The sequence below is a fragment of the Vanessa tameamea genome, chromosome 25 (assembly GCF_037043105.1).
Source record: "Vanessa tameamea isolate UH-Manoa-2023 chromosome 25, ilVanTame1 primary haplotype, whole genome shotgun sequence".
Lineage (NCBI taxonomy): Eukaryota > Metazoa > Arthropoda > Insecta > Lepidoptera > Nymphalidae > Vanessa > Vanessa tameamea.
The window spans coordinates 3,608,724-3,622,742 of NC_087333.1; positions in this window are offsets into that span (position 1 = coordinate 3,608,724).

The window sequence follows — 14,019 nt, forward strand, 5'->3', positions numbered from 1 at the left end:
AATTTAATTATCATAGGACGAAAATAAAAATCGTAACTCGATTATAACATGTTTAAACAGACGGTATTACCTTGTTCATGATGTTACGAGCAACCTTGCTTTTATGACTTGTTTCGGAATGTCCTAAGGATTGTACACACGCGCAGCTCACCGAACAGATTAATAACCATAATTAGACATTATCAAATCTAAATACATTTATTTTTTCTACCTTTTTTTTTTAATACCAGTATTTGTTTTTAGTACTACTATTAAATATATATTGTTTTCGTTTTTTCATTTTACATATTTGAACACGATGCTTGCATATCAACAATCAGTGATTTACTTTAATTTATATCAACATTATTAAAACCGTTCATAGAAATTATGTTTATTTGTCTGTGTGCCCTCGTTTATTTGATACAATGTTGTAATGTACACTTAGCTTAACAACAAATTGATTTGTGCGCGCAGACCGCTAGGAGGTTATAATTTTCGCGCCACGCACGTCCCATGCTGAGTCGCGCCGACCATTGAAATATTGATTATTTTCACCACATTTAGATCGTTCTATTTTACATTATAAAACCAGTGTAATACAGCTTAAGTACGTAAGTAAGCTGTACTTAAAATAATCACAGTTTTAAATTATAATTATATTAATTAAATCGTTCAAATAAAAAAAGAATATTCTTTCTCTTCTAACAACAACGACATCACACAATATACAAATAACTTATAAGTATTCGATATAAGATTTAATCAATACCAAAAAGCTATTAAAAACTACTGACTACCAAAATCAGGTCGATGTGCATGCAGTATCTACAACGAGAACTTCGTATAACGAAAATTGAACTGACAGATAATTAATAACTAGAAAATTCAGTCGTTTAACAATAAAAAAATACAACTAAAATAAATTATGTAAATTGATAATAGATTTAGAGTTAATAAGAATGTTGAAGGAGGTGCCTGAGCATGATATCCAGGCTCTAGTACTATAGGACAAGACCTTTGTGCTGTGTACGTCCGGCTAACTTTAATCGCGCTTATTTTAGTATCAATATACCGGATTTATACGGATCGGTATTGTAGCGTTTCTATAACAAATATCGCAGATATTTTTAAGTGTACCGGTTCATAAATTAAAATCGTGTTAATAAAACGATAATGAATATTGTTCAACAAAAGATTGTATAGATGATAAAAAAGCGTGGAGTTAACACTAGCTTGGGCGTGGACTTTAAGACAGGACATATTACTTAGTGGTAGGGCTTTGTGCAAGCCCGTCTGGGTAAGTACCACCCTCTCATCAGATATTCTACCGCCAAACAGCAGTACTCAGTATTGTTGTGTTCCAGTTTGAAGGGTGAGTGAGCCAGTGTAACTACAGGCACAACGGGCATAACATCTTAGTTCCCGAGGTTGGTGGCGCATTGGTGATGTAAGGAATGATTAATATTTCTTACAGCGCCATTGTCTATGGGCGGTGGTGACCACTTAACATCAGGTGACCTATTTGCTCGTCCGCCTACCGATATCATAAAAAAAAAACATATTGTATTGAATTATTTTTAACAAACATAACATATTTCATAAGAAAGTGTAACTACTGAGTTTTTTGAATCTACATTCTGAATCAGTGGTAGCTTTTCTTTTAATACAGTTCCATAAAATGACGATTCAAAAGTGCCTGTAAAAGTCTACTTGAATAAAGTATGTTTTGATTTTGATTTAGAGCTGGTCGTAGTTTAACAGTTCCAGAATAAGACGAGAAAAGCCGACTATGTATATAATTAAAAGGTCCATCAAAAGTAAATTATGCTGTGAGATTAATTGCTAGTTAGTCATGTTTTATAACTATTTAGATTTATTTTATAAGCTATTACATAAATCTTGTATTAACGAACCTGTTGGTTTAGTAGCTGGCTTATATAGCTGCAGATCTCGAAGTCCAGTGTTTAAGCCCTGTTGTTCCAAAAAATCTTTAAGGGTTTTTATGGAATTGTGAAATTGGTAGTCTTAATTTGGCTAAAATCGATCAGAGAGACATTATCGTAATGTACTAACAACGTGTACATTATTCGTCGTTCGATAAATATTAAATGATATGAAATTAATACCTATAATACTACTAGCTGAACCTCCGGCTTTACACGCGCGAAATTTGACGACCTCCGTGGTCGAGTTGTGTGTACACCGGTTTTCATGGGTACGCCATTTCGAGGTCCCGGGTTCGATTCCCGGCCGAGTCGATGTAGAAAAAGTTCATTAGTTTTCTATGTTGAAAAAAAAATTCATTTTTTCATTCATTCAAAATTTGAAAAATTCATCATGAATTGGAATAAGATAAGTTTAAATCTTATATTACTGGGTTATACCGCTAGAATGTTAAAAAACTATAGAAAAATTTCCTACAGCGTAAACATATATACTCTATTCCAACCATAAACGAAGAAAAGCCAAGTAAACAACATTTGACAGCATATTGACGCGATATCATTGGTCGAGAACTTGATCAATCTATGATATTCACTATGGATTGCGAAAAAATGGCGTTTTGAACGTCGACGAAACTGTTATCGGAATTTTGGAAGTAAAATTAAAGTATAAAAAAGTAGTAAAGTATAATAGTGTTGTATTATAAATAAAGATGTGTTAATCAAGAACCGTAAGTAGTGCACAATACAGCTGAGTCATTAGCAAATCGCAAGAAATACGTAAATCTAAGGTTTGTTTATCTTTTCTCCTACTTCCATTGGAATAGGCTAGATGTAGATACTGTTTACTTACTATGAAGTGTTTTATTTGATTGTTTTTTATGCCTTGATACGAGTATCTCATCAATTTAACCATAGGTTGGCAAGCAATTGCGACGAATTGCTAATGCATCTTAAGTTGTATGTATGAAGAGGTCAGTTTGCTAATTATCTGTTTGTAAGTTGCTAAGGCCTAAATTGTAACACACAATATCTAAATTAATTTATTTTGATGTGTGTACGTGTGAATATATTGACACAGCACACATACTAAGGGTATGTATTTTTTTAAAATTATTAGTGTAGATGAATGGCAAAGTTGATAGTGTTGACAGCCGAAAGCGAGACCGTTTTTAGCGTTTTTTTTATTTCAAATACATCATAAAAAGTAGTCTAAGAATTTACACAAGCTATACCTAACTAGCATCTTTAAAAGTTCTCATAGAGTCTGTTTGTAAGTTATGAAACATCATGCAAGAAACGCGAGTAAACAGACTTGATTCATGTCGCAGTTCAAGAACAATGTACACAGTGTGAAAGGCCCCACTAATGACAGCTGAATATTTTAACATGCAGTGTAGGTAGGGCACATATGTGACGTTAGTTTTTTTTATCAGAATGCTAAGAAAAGATAATGTAGATGTTCAAAGGTATTTATGGAATATGTAGTCGTTTTTTAATACCATAAATTAATTTATTATGTAATGAAAAAAAATTGTGCTTTTAAAAATATTATATTCTAAAAAAAGGAAATGAAATACGTTTAAAATAGATTAACTGAATTAATAATAATTGCTCTGACGTTATTTTGTCTAAAAAGAAAGCTTAAAAAGATCTCGGCTATCCAAGATTTTTAAATAATTCGCAACGCTGCCTAGACTACTTACCTGTCAAAATAAATTCCCTTTGGCCATTGAAAAAACAGAAGGATTTCTATTTTGATAGAAACTCTTTGTTGTAATGTAAACAAGATTATACACCCACAATAAGTTTTTTTTAATATCCTGTTGACTGACGTGTATTCAATCAATGATGCCAATATTAAATCGAGTGTTAAAATTGCGAGTTTTGATATTCGAAGGGTTATCTTTTTTTTTAACATTTTAGGAATCGAAAAAAAATAATATTGTGATTGAATTATTTTGTTAACGATATTTAACAAAACATCTCTTTGCCTCAATGTACATCAAAGGCTTTATCATAGGCTACTTTGAAATTTAAATTTTGCTTTTCTTGTTGGATGTTGTTATGTCTAATTATAATTAAGTACTTGTTTATTATTGAGAATTGTAAGCAATATTAATCAACTCTTTCATCGTTAATGCCTCACCAACCTTGGAAACTAAGATGTATTTATCTATAGTTACACTGGCTCACTCACCATTCAAACCGGAACGCGATACTAGCTGTTTGGCTGTAGAATAAGGGATAAGTGAGTGGTATCTACCCAACAAAGCTTGCAGAAAGTCCAAAGTTCAAGTACCTAAGTTGGTAAAATAAAGTACACGTTCAAGTAGTTCCTTGGATATTTTTATCAATAAGCAATTTCTTTGAAACTCTTATTAAGATTATAGGAATCCAAGAAATCGCTATCCTTGTGAGAATTTATAGAGAGATAAGTCACCTGTTTATTTAACAAAAAATATAATTCACGTGCACCGACGAACGTGACGAATCTCTTGTACGAGAATTTTAGGATGTTTTTGAACTGAATTGAATAGCTATTAGTAGGTTATTGTTTTGTAAAAAAGAACAGATTTTATTTAGTGATTTCTTAGCAGTTGCGTCAAAAACTGTCCTTTCTGTTTTTTTTTTTAAATGTATTGATGTAAAAATTAATATATTTTTTATTTCTATTCACAGAAATAAAACTCCATGTTTCTATATAAATCATAAACGACGTTAAGAAAACTATTTACAGTGTTTGTGTTGGTGTCTAGGCATAGATGACCTGTATTATAAATCATCAGGTCCTCACACGAGATCAAGTGTAACCAGAGCTCAAAAACTATCAAAATAAAAAAAAAAAACAAAACAAAGATCATTAAATTAATAATGTATATGACATTAATTAAAATTTTCATAAAATAAATTCATCCCAAGAGAAAATACCGTGATTAGGTATAATTTAATTTCGCACTTCAAACCTGAGTAGCCCTGTATCGAGTAAGTTAACTCGGTTCGGTGAAAATAAAATCGAGTTAAACCCGGCAAGGTGTGACCAGTACAACTAGTACAGGAGAAACACCACTAATAAAATTATTGTAATAAACTGAAATAAAATAATAAACTGTATTTTTAAGCTATAAACAATATATCGAGGGATAATCTATACATATAATAAAATTGGAGTGTCTGTTTGTAGTATTAAAATAACCCGTTTTTACTAAATGCCCATGTATGTATACACGGTACATATACCAAATAATATTTTTTACGCAAAAATCAAGCACATTAAATCACATGAATTCAGCAATAAGTTCAGGTAAAACAATCTTCGGTTTAATTTCACGTTTCATGTCCACTGGACTGCCTTGGCTCTCGAAAGTAATATTCAAAAACATTGTTTCTATATAATGAAATCAAAATACAGTTACGACGAACCGTGTACAAAACAAACAAACTTTTAATACATTATACATTCAAGGCGGAGTCAAAGAGGAAATAAAGAGGAAAAAATCAAAACGACTTGTTATTGTAAATTACATTTTTCTGAATTTTCTTAGGGGAGATTGTTTGCAGGATTCTTAATAGAAACGTAACAAAAACTTGAGTCAAAAAATACAAAAAAAATCACCTTTATTACGAATGCGATAAGAATTAAATGTACAAGGAAGAAAACAATGTTATTCGAAAGTCTGTTTCCGCACTGACAGTTTTATTAATTCGAGTTTTTTTTGCGGTATTCCTATGAGGTTTCCCGTTTCGCCTTTGATATGGAGTTTTAATGAAATTTCAACCGAGATAAGCAATGGTTAGCTTTATTACAATCTCAAAGTTGATCGTAGAGTAAAGTAATAAGTATCTAATATGTATTTTGCTCGTGTGTCCTGTGGCATGACAATATAACATCACGCTCTTTACATACAAAGTTACGTCATAGTTACGTGCTATGGACTATATATGTATATTATAAAGATATTACTGATTTAGTCCCATTTTTATTTTATATTTTTTGTTGTTATTCTTTTCATTTGTTTTTGATCCGATCAATATGTCCAATGTGTCACCAACGTTATCTGTTACAAGTTCCTCACTCACCCTTCAAACCGGAACACAATAATACTAAGTATTGCTGTTTGGCAGTAGAATATATGATGAGTGGTATCTACCCAGACGGGTCCACACGGTTGCACAATACCCTACCATTAAGTGAAAGTGAGTTTGCTTAAAGAAATCGCTTTAAGAGATAAGTATCCCTTCTATAATAGTTCTCGCTTGTCATTTTTTGGATTTTTCCTTAATATATAAAGTCAATATAAAATAAAATAAAGGAAATATATTTAAATACACCGCATTCAACTGTTAGTTAAGTTTGGAATAAATGTCCACAGTTAGCATGCACAAGTTCTCTGTTCTGTAAAGACTATACCAGACTCGAGACTCAACTAGCTGGCAGCAACTTGAAGCTTCAAGTAGGTAGCTACCTAAATGGTCTTGTACTTAGATTAATATATAAAAAAATATTGTTGGAAAATTATGAGCAACACGATTGTCTATTTTCAGAAACATATTTATGACCATATGTAGTTGGTTTTGACTTATAGAGGACTGCAAGTTGAATCGATTAGATATTGTTGCAGATCAAGGGGTGCCCCCTATAAACCATTTCGTAAAATCCTTCCTTAGGGTGACTCTACATGATTATATACTCAGTCTCTATCTTATCTGTCGTAGGACCGATGGCCGCTGGAGCAGACGAGTCCTAGAATGGAGACCGCGTCTCGGTAAGCGTAAAGTAGGGCGACCTCCGACCCGCTGGTCCGTCGACATTCGCAGGATCGCCGGTAGAAGCTGGATGAGGAAAGCAGAGGACCGAGCAAAGTGGCGCGCTCTAGGGGAGGCCTATTTCCAACAGTGGACAACAGTAGGCTGATGGATAAAATCTTACAGTTCAACCATGATATTCAGACAGACGGTACATTCCCCTTTACATATAGATTGATTGATTTTTAAATAATTTTCTGTTTAAACTTTAAATAAGAGAGAAATTTAATATCGTTATCACCAAGGCCTTGTTTATTCACAACCAAAAGATGGTATGTTTTAATATCGCACTTAATATGTAAAACTTGACACTAAGGTCTACTTAATACCCGATTAGCATTCACAAAAACAGCCAAATTGAATATAGTTTAAGATGTAACATTAAAAGTAGGTTTGTTGTCCAATAAAATCTGTCAAATATTTAAATGTTGAAATAGTATTGGCAGGCGGACGGATAAATGGACCACCTTGGATTGGACGGTAGTTACTAACCAACGCCAATACAAATTGGCTTAATAAGAAATTACAAGCATTCCTTGCATCGCCAATGCACTACCAACCTTTGGACATTAAGATGTTGTGGGGGCTTTGCATAAAGGCGGGTTTGCACGAAACTCTACCATCATGTGACAGTGAAATCTACCAAATTAGGCTAAACACTTATCGAACTGTTACGTATTAAACTTAATCAAGCGTTTTATTTTATTAATATTAAGAGTTTTGTAAACATATAAAAATATTCAATATTATATAAATGACATCCGATTTATCTTTCGTGAATTGTAAAGATATCTAAGCTTTAATTTATAATATATATACATATATCCAACTTCAGACGGTTGTTGTATGGATAGCGTTTTCATAATAAAATTACCTAATAAGAAACAGCAATTTTCAACGCGATTCTAGAAGATTGTCTACAAGCTTCAAATGCGTGATGACATTCAATTTCTCATATATTTTTTTAAATGCAATTAATAATTCCATATATATTTAAGAATCGCATGAGCAAACGCGTCCGTTTTCATTTTTTTTTTTCAAATATATTATATTATGAAATATAGAAGACCTTAAAAAATATACGAACATTGTCGAAGTTCAGATGTGAATCAATATATAAGTTCTATAGCTCAAAAATCGGTACATAACTTCAACAATAACGCGAGATACGATCAGAACAAAATAATATACAAATAATTATATCATTGAAATCTCAAAATATTTCGTTATCAGCAAAATTAATGTTTAAACCGCCGGTCCACACATTTAGGTGTCGTTCACAAATTCCTACAAAGCCCCTTCTGACAGCAATTTCGTTTTAGCACTTTAATCCCGATTCTAGTACGGAATAAAAGGCATATTTTCGTTCGCCGACGCTCGCAAAATTGTCATCGCAAATAGCTTTCGCCCCGAGCTATGTAACTGCACACTTCTAAAACCACATAACCACCACCATAACAGACGATTATAAATCTTAAACTGACCCGCTAAAGATCAATTTGCATTATCTTATCCGCTATTCTGAAGTGTAACAATGAAAATGCCAGCATTGCACACGTAAATAGGATTCGTCAAAACGTTTCCCCGTGTTAGATTTAATGGGCAAAAGAATAAGGTTCACAATCATTTGAAAGGGAAATCTGAACTTGAAAATCGTCGCTGAAGCTCGATATCAAATAAACATTGTCGTAGGAATGTAACGCCCCAAGCGACTTTACCCATTGGACGGAAAAATGAACTCTATCCTGGTGCAAACAAGGTTAAATATGTCTTAATAAGTGATTATTGCTAGGATTTTCGCCGAGGGAAGTGAAAAAGACAGCGTTATAAGGAGATTAGCGGGTGTAAGAGAGATAGAGATATAGCTCCGAGCGCTGTGATTGGTCAGGAAGGCCGCAGGCTGTGAACAGTAGCCCGCCCTATGTCTACTGTAAACGATGACGGACTTCGCGGAAAAAGACGTACCTAATCCTGAAAAGAAAATTGTGTTTTTCATTTATTATTTAAACATATTTATTTTCCTTGATTCTGGAAAACAACAAATTACTAATCTAATATAATATTAATAGAAAAGAGTCAACACTAGATATATAAAATCATAGTCGTATACACATACAAAACATGCAGTTTTACGTTTAGTTCAACGACAAAATATCAAAGACAGTTTTGTAGTAATGATTTAAAGCCTGGTGTCTCGTTTAGAGTTAAAGTGATCGCACATTTGTAACGAATAATTCAAGTGAAATACGACAATTTGAGATTGTCACTTCCCAGCTTCTCCGCCGACGTCCCCGGCGGCGACACCGAAGGCGCCTCGCGTCGCTCGGGGCGGGGCACACATACAAAACACACACACACCGCTACATGCCTCTTTGAAAACCTTAACAGAGCAAAAGTTTTAAGCGAGTGTACGGTTTGAGACCCTTTGGAATACATATACTACATATTTGTAACTATTAAGTCTATATTATTTTTGCTATGTTTATGTTTTTATATACTTAGGCTAATATATCTTTACACGCTATGTTTTTATTTATATCTATTTTTAACAATAATGAAATACTGAACACCAGTGCGCAGTGAGATATTATCATGAAGCGTACATAAATAATGATTTGTGTACGTTTTCTAAATTTAACGAATCATGATTTTTGGTACATCAGTAACCGATCGGTGTGAGTTTCGAGTAATCCTCTAGAGTCGTTCACATTTATCACTGTTTCTAAGTGAAAAACGTGACTTCACACCTATATAAGCAAAACACATTGTTCCTTAAATATATTAACTTAGTGGTAGATATTTGTGCAAGCCCGTCTGGGTAGGTACAATCCACTTATCAGATATTCAACCCCAACAGCAGTATTCAGTATTGCTGTGTTCCAGTTTGAAGGGTCGAATGAGCTATTATAACTACAGGAACAAGGGACATGACATCTTGTAAGGAATGGTTAATAATTACAGTGCCATTGTCTAAAGACGATGGCGACCACTTACCATCAATTCAAAAATACCGGGCGCAAGGAAGTGACATATATAGAAATTTCATTACAATCGACAATGACTTTCGTGTGACTCGCTAAGATAAATTAATTAATATTAATTAATAATTAAATGTGGTGAAGAGATAATCTTACAGCTATTTCGAATACGGGAACTGGAACGCGACAGAGTCGCGCGCAAGAGCTGGAATATTATTATAAATTAAACGCTTACCGCGTCCGTCTGTATGTAAGATTGCGCTGATCTCTAGAACCACAGTTAGGTAGGTAGCTGGTTTATAATCTTAGTGAAATTGTCATTGGAAATTATCTTAATCAGCTCAAAGAATTGTATTTATCACCATAAAGGATTTACTGACTTTTTTTTTATTAGTACATCTATAGTCTGACACGTAATTATATACGTATGTAAGCATTTTGTGGAATCCTATGGACCACGTAAACCATATCAGTCGAAATACATACCTCCCCGTCTCCACAATCTCTCGGAGCGGCAAGCCGTCGGCATTTTATGCGTTTATAGTCAACTCCTAATATAAAGAGATCATTCATATCATAACTAAAATTAATATAAAAACACAACTTTTTAGGAGGAATTCGTAGCCAAATCATGTTGTAACCTTAGTACTTTAATGCAAACTCATCTGGTTATGTACCATAAGTACCACCCATTCGTCATATATTGTTGTAGTAATACTTTGTAGTGTTGTGTTCTGGTTTGAAGGATGAGTGGGCCAGTGTAACTACAGGCCTAACATCTCAGTTCGCAAGGTTGGTGGCGCATTGGTTAAGTAAGAAATTGTTAAAATTTCATACGCCACCCGTTACGAATATTACTATTTACTCCTAACCGTGTTTACAAATAACGTAAACCGTAAATATATACAAATAAAGTCTAAATTACAACAAGATGTTGTTACACTTTTATATCATTTTTATTCTGTAATACATTTTAAGCATTTCTCATTTAATCCTCAACATCAGCGTAAAGTTTACTAATAAAGATAAACTTATTACTCCAAGACTTCGTCTTTGTTAGGTTAACGATTCATTTGTGAGACAGGCTGCCTATACCTTTACTTTAAGAATAAAAATTAGGCACGAGTTTAATATTCGAGGGCGTTGGACATCAATAAGATGAATAGACAAATGTAACTCAACATTCAGCAGTACCTACATATTTGTGAAATGTCAGAATTTGATCCGCCATTTTGACTATAATGATTATATTATTTAAGCCAAATTTATTTATTTAACGAATCGTTATTGTATATCGTGCAACCCTTTTTTAATTACGATAAAAAAGAGATAGAAATGAATATTTTCTATACACCCATCTGGGTAATACCACCCATTCAAAGTTATTTCACATTCAAACATCAACTTTATATTAAAGATTACTGTGTCCAAGTTTTACGTAAGCCAGTGTAATTACAAAGACAAATATATTAAACTCAATAAATTAACATATTAAACCTCATTCTTGTCTATTGATTTCGGTCTTTATGCGATAATTACCTACTATTAAAAAATTGTAATTTAAAAACATTTTTTTAATAAATTTTCAAGTAATACTGCAATAATCTTATTAGTAATATATTATATTAGTTTTCTTATCTGTGCTGTCATTTTGAATTGCTTTCTATTATATATGTAAAAGCGTGCAGATGTTCTTGTACACACACAGCGCTTCGTTGTTAGCTGGTCTCCGTTCACAATGGCCGCCTTGGACAAAATCGTTAAATACTGCAATTAGTCTTTTCACAATGTTTATTTTCTATTCGAAGAGTTTATTTAGAAAACGTGGGACGTTAATTAGGGGACAATAATAAAAAATCTTGTACTACGAAACAAAAGGCATCGATCTATATACATTTAGTGAGAATGGCGAATGTCTGTTCGTAAAATATGTTTAGTAGTCAATATAAAAACATTGGAAAATCCCGAAGTACACAACTCACAACAATTACTAAAGCGAATAAGTAAACTGCTTATTGCCAAATCTCATAGTTAAACGAAAAAATATATCTATTTAAATATATAATTCTAGCCTCTCGCAATACTGGGGACCTACAATTACTGAAATGAATTTATTGTAAATCAAATTGACTCCAGTAGTGAAGTTTTCGCAAGTCACAGTGTGTTCGAAATGAGGCGAAAAAATGTTATCGATCTTAACGCAATTTCTGTTACGTCGCATCAAGAGTCGAGTAATTGTGTCATATGAATTATACATTTATGTAATAAATTAACAGACCATATATAGGTAGGCTGACGACCAAATAAGCCATCTGATGGTAAGTGGTCACCACCGCCCATAGACAATGGCGTTGTTAGAAATATTAACCATTCGTAACATCGCCAATGTGCCACCAACCTTGGCAACTAAGATGTTATGTCCCTTGTGTCTGTAGTTACACTGGTTCACTCACCCTTCAAACCGGAACACAACACTACTGAGTACTGCTGTTTAGCGGTAGAATTTTATGAGTAGGTGGTACCTACCCAGTCGGGCTTGCACAAAGCCCTACCACCAAGTGGTAGAATTTATACATTTCGATTTGAAACGTTACATGTAGTCAATAGAAACGTTGCTATAGAGAAGTTTCTCTTCAAAATTGTCTCATCTCAAACGAAATCGCGGAGAAAACTTGTAAATAACAAAACAATAATGTTTCCTGTAATAAGAAAAATAAATAACAAGTATAATGAGAAAAGCCGAAAGGTAATTCCCTGTAATCTTGTTAGGTAAATGTTTGGGGGGTGTAATTATTTAAGATCCCCCCACAAAGGGGACCGGCCCTCCGGTGAAAGCGACCTCCTAATTATTTTTCCTAAAACTTTGCGTGTACGAATCTTATTTTTGGAGGAAACATTTTTGGGGTGAGCTTTGTGTGGAGTAACTTCTTTCACCGCTACTGACGAGGGTTGCAAACTGTACAAATATATAAAACACTTTTTTTTCGTTCGAATTATATATAGGCTTAATTATTACAACGCGTGCATCTTAGCCGGTGATTGCGGGTTCAAAGCCAGACGAACCCCATTGAATTTTCATGTGGTTAATTTGTGTTTATAATTCATCTCGTGCTCGGCGGTGAAGGAAAACATCGTGAGGAAACCTGCATGTGTCTAATTTCAACGAAATTCAGCCACATGTGTATTCCGCCAACCCGCATTGGAGCAGCGTGGTGGAATATGCTCCAAATCTTCTCCTCAAAGGGAGAGGAGGCCTTTAGCCCAGCAGTGGGAAATTTACAGGCTGCTAATGCTAATGCTAATTTGTGTTTATAATTCTTCATCTTGTGCTCAACAGTGCAGGAAACCTACATGTGGCTAATTCAATGAAATCGTCCCACATGTGTAACCACCTGAAGTGGAGTAAGCTCCGAGCTTTCTCCTCAAAGGGAGATGAGGGCTTTGCTCAACTTTGCGGACTATTATTTTCTGAATACCGGTAATACGTATCTCAAATCAAAGTAATAGAAGTTTTATATTTTATTTTCTTATTCTATGCTTGTTATGTAGACTTTAGAACTTGATAGCGAGAACCTTTAATGTATTATTATGAGGCAGTTAGCCTTTGACAAATCTTAGACAGGTCTTATAAAAACAATATGTTTGCAATTTGATCCATTTTCACCTTTAAATGATCGTCTTCTATGAGATCGCAACGCTCAGAGTGTGGTCGATATCAAAATGCTATGCGCTTGGTTTTGCCGTTACGACCGTCGCCGAGACGTTCCTTACTAGCCGGAGTCCTTTTGACATTGACGGAAACGATAAGATATATGTAATGTTTTACGAAATTCTGCCACATCTGTATTCCACCAACCCGCATTGGAGCAGCGTGGTGGAATATGCTCCAAAACCTTCTCCTCAAAGGGACAGGATGCCTTAGCCCAGCAGTGGGAAATTTACAGGCTGCTAATGTAATAATTCATAAAGTTTTTACACAATAATTAAACAAAAGAAACGATTAGAGCGCGTTTTATAATCTATGGAATTATTAATATTCCGATCATTGCTATGAATATACTGAAAATTATAAAGACTTTCTTAACCGTACTCTCGATACAAAATGAATTCTAACCTCGTTTCCTTGATAAGAACTAACAAACCGTCGGTGTAAATTGAGATTTCCGGTCGGTCGCTCCATTTCCGCCAATAGAGCCTACTTCCGGCCAGGTGCTGCCACTATTTAGTTTGCTCCAACAATTTCCTTTACGATGAAAATCTTATTTGGCAGGAAATTTTCTATATAAACCTTTTTTGAGCGTCTTAAAGTT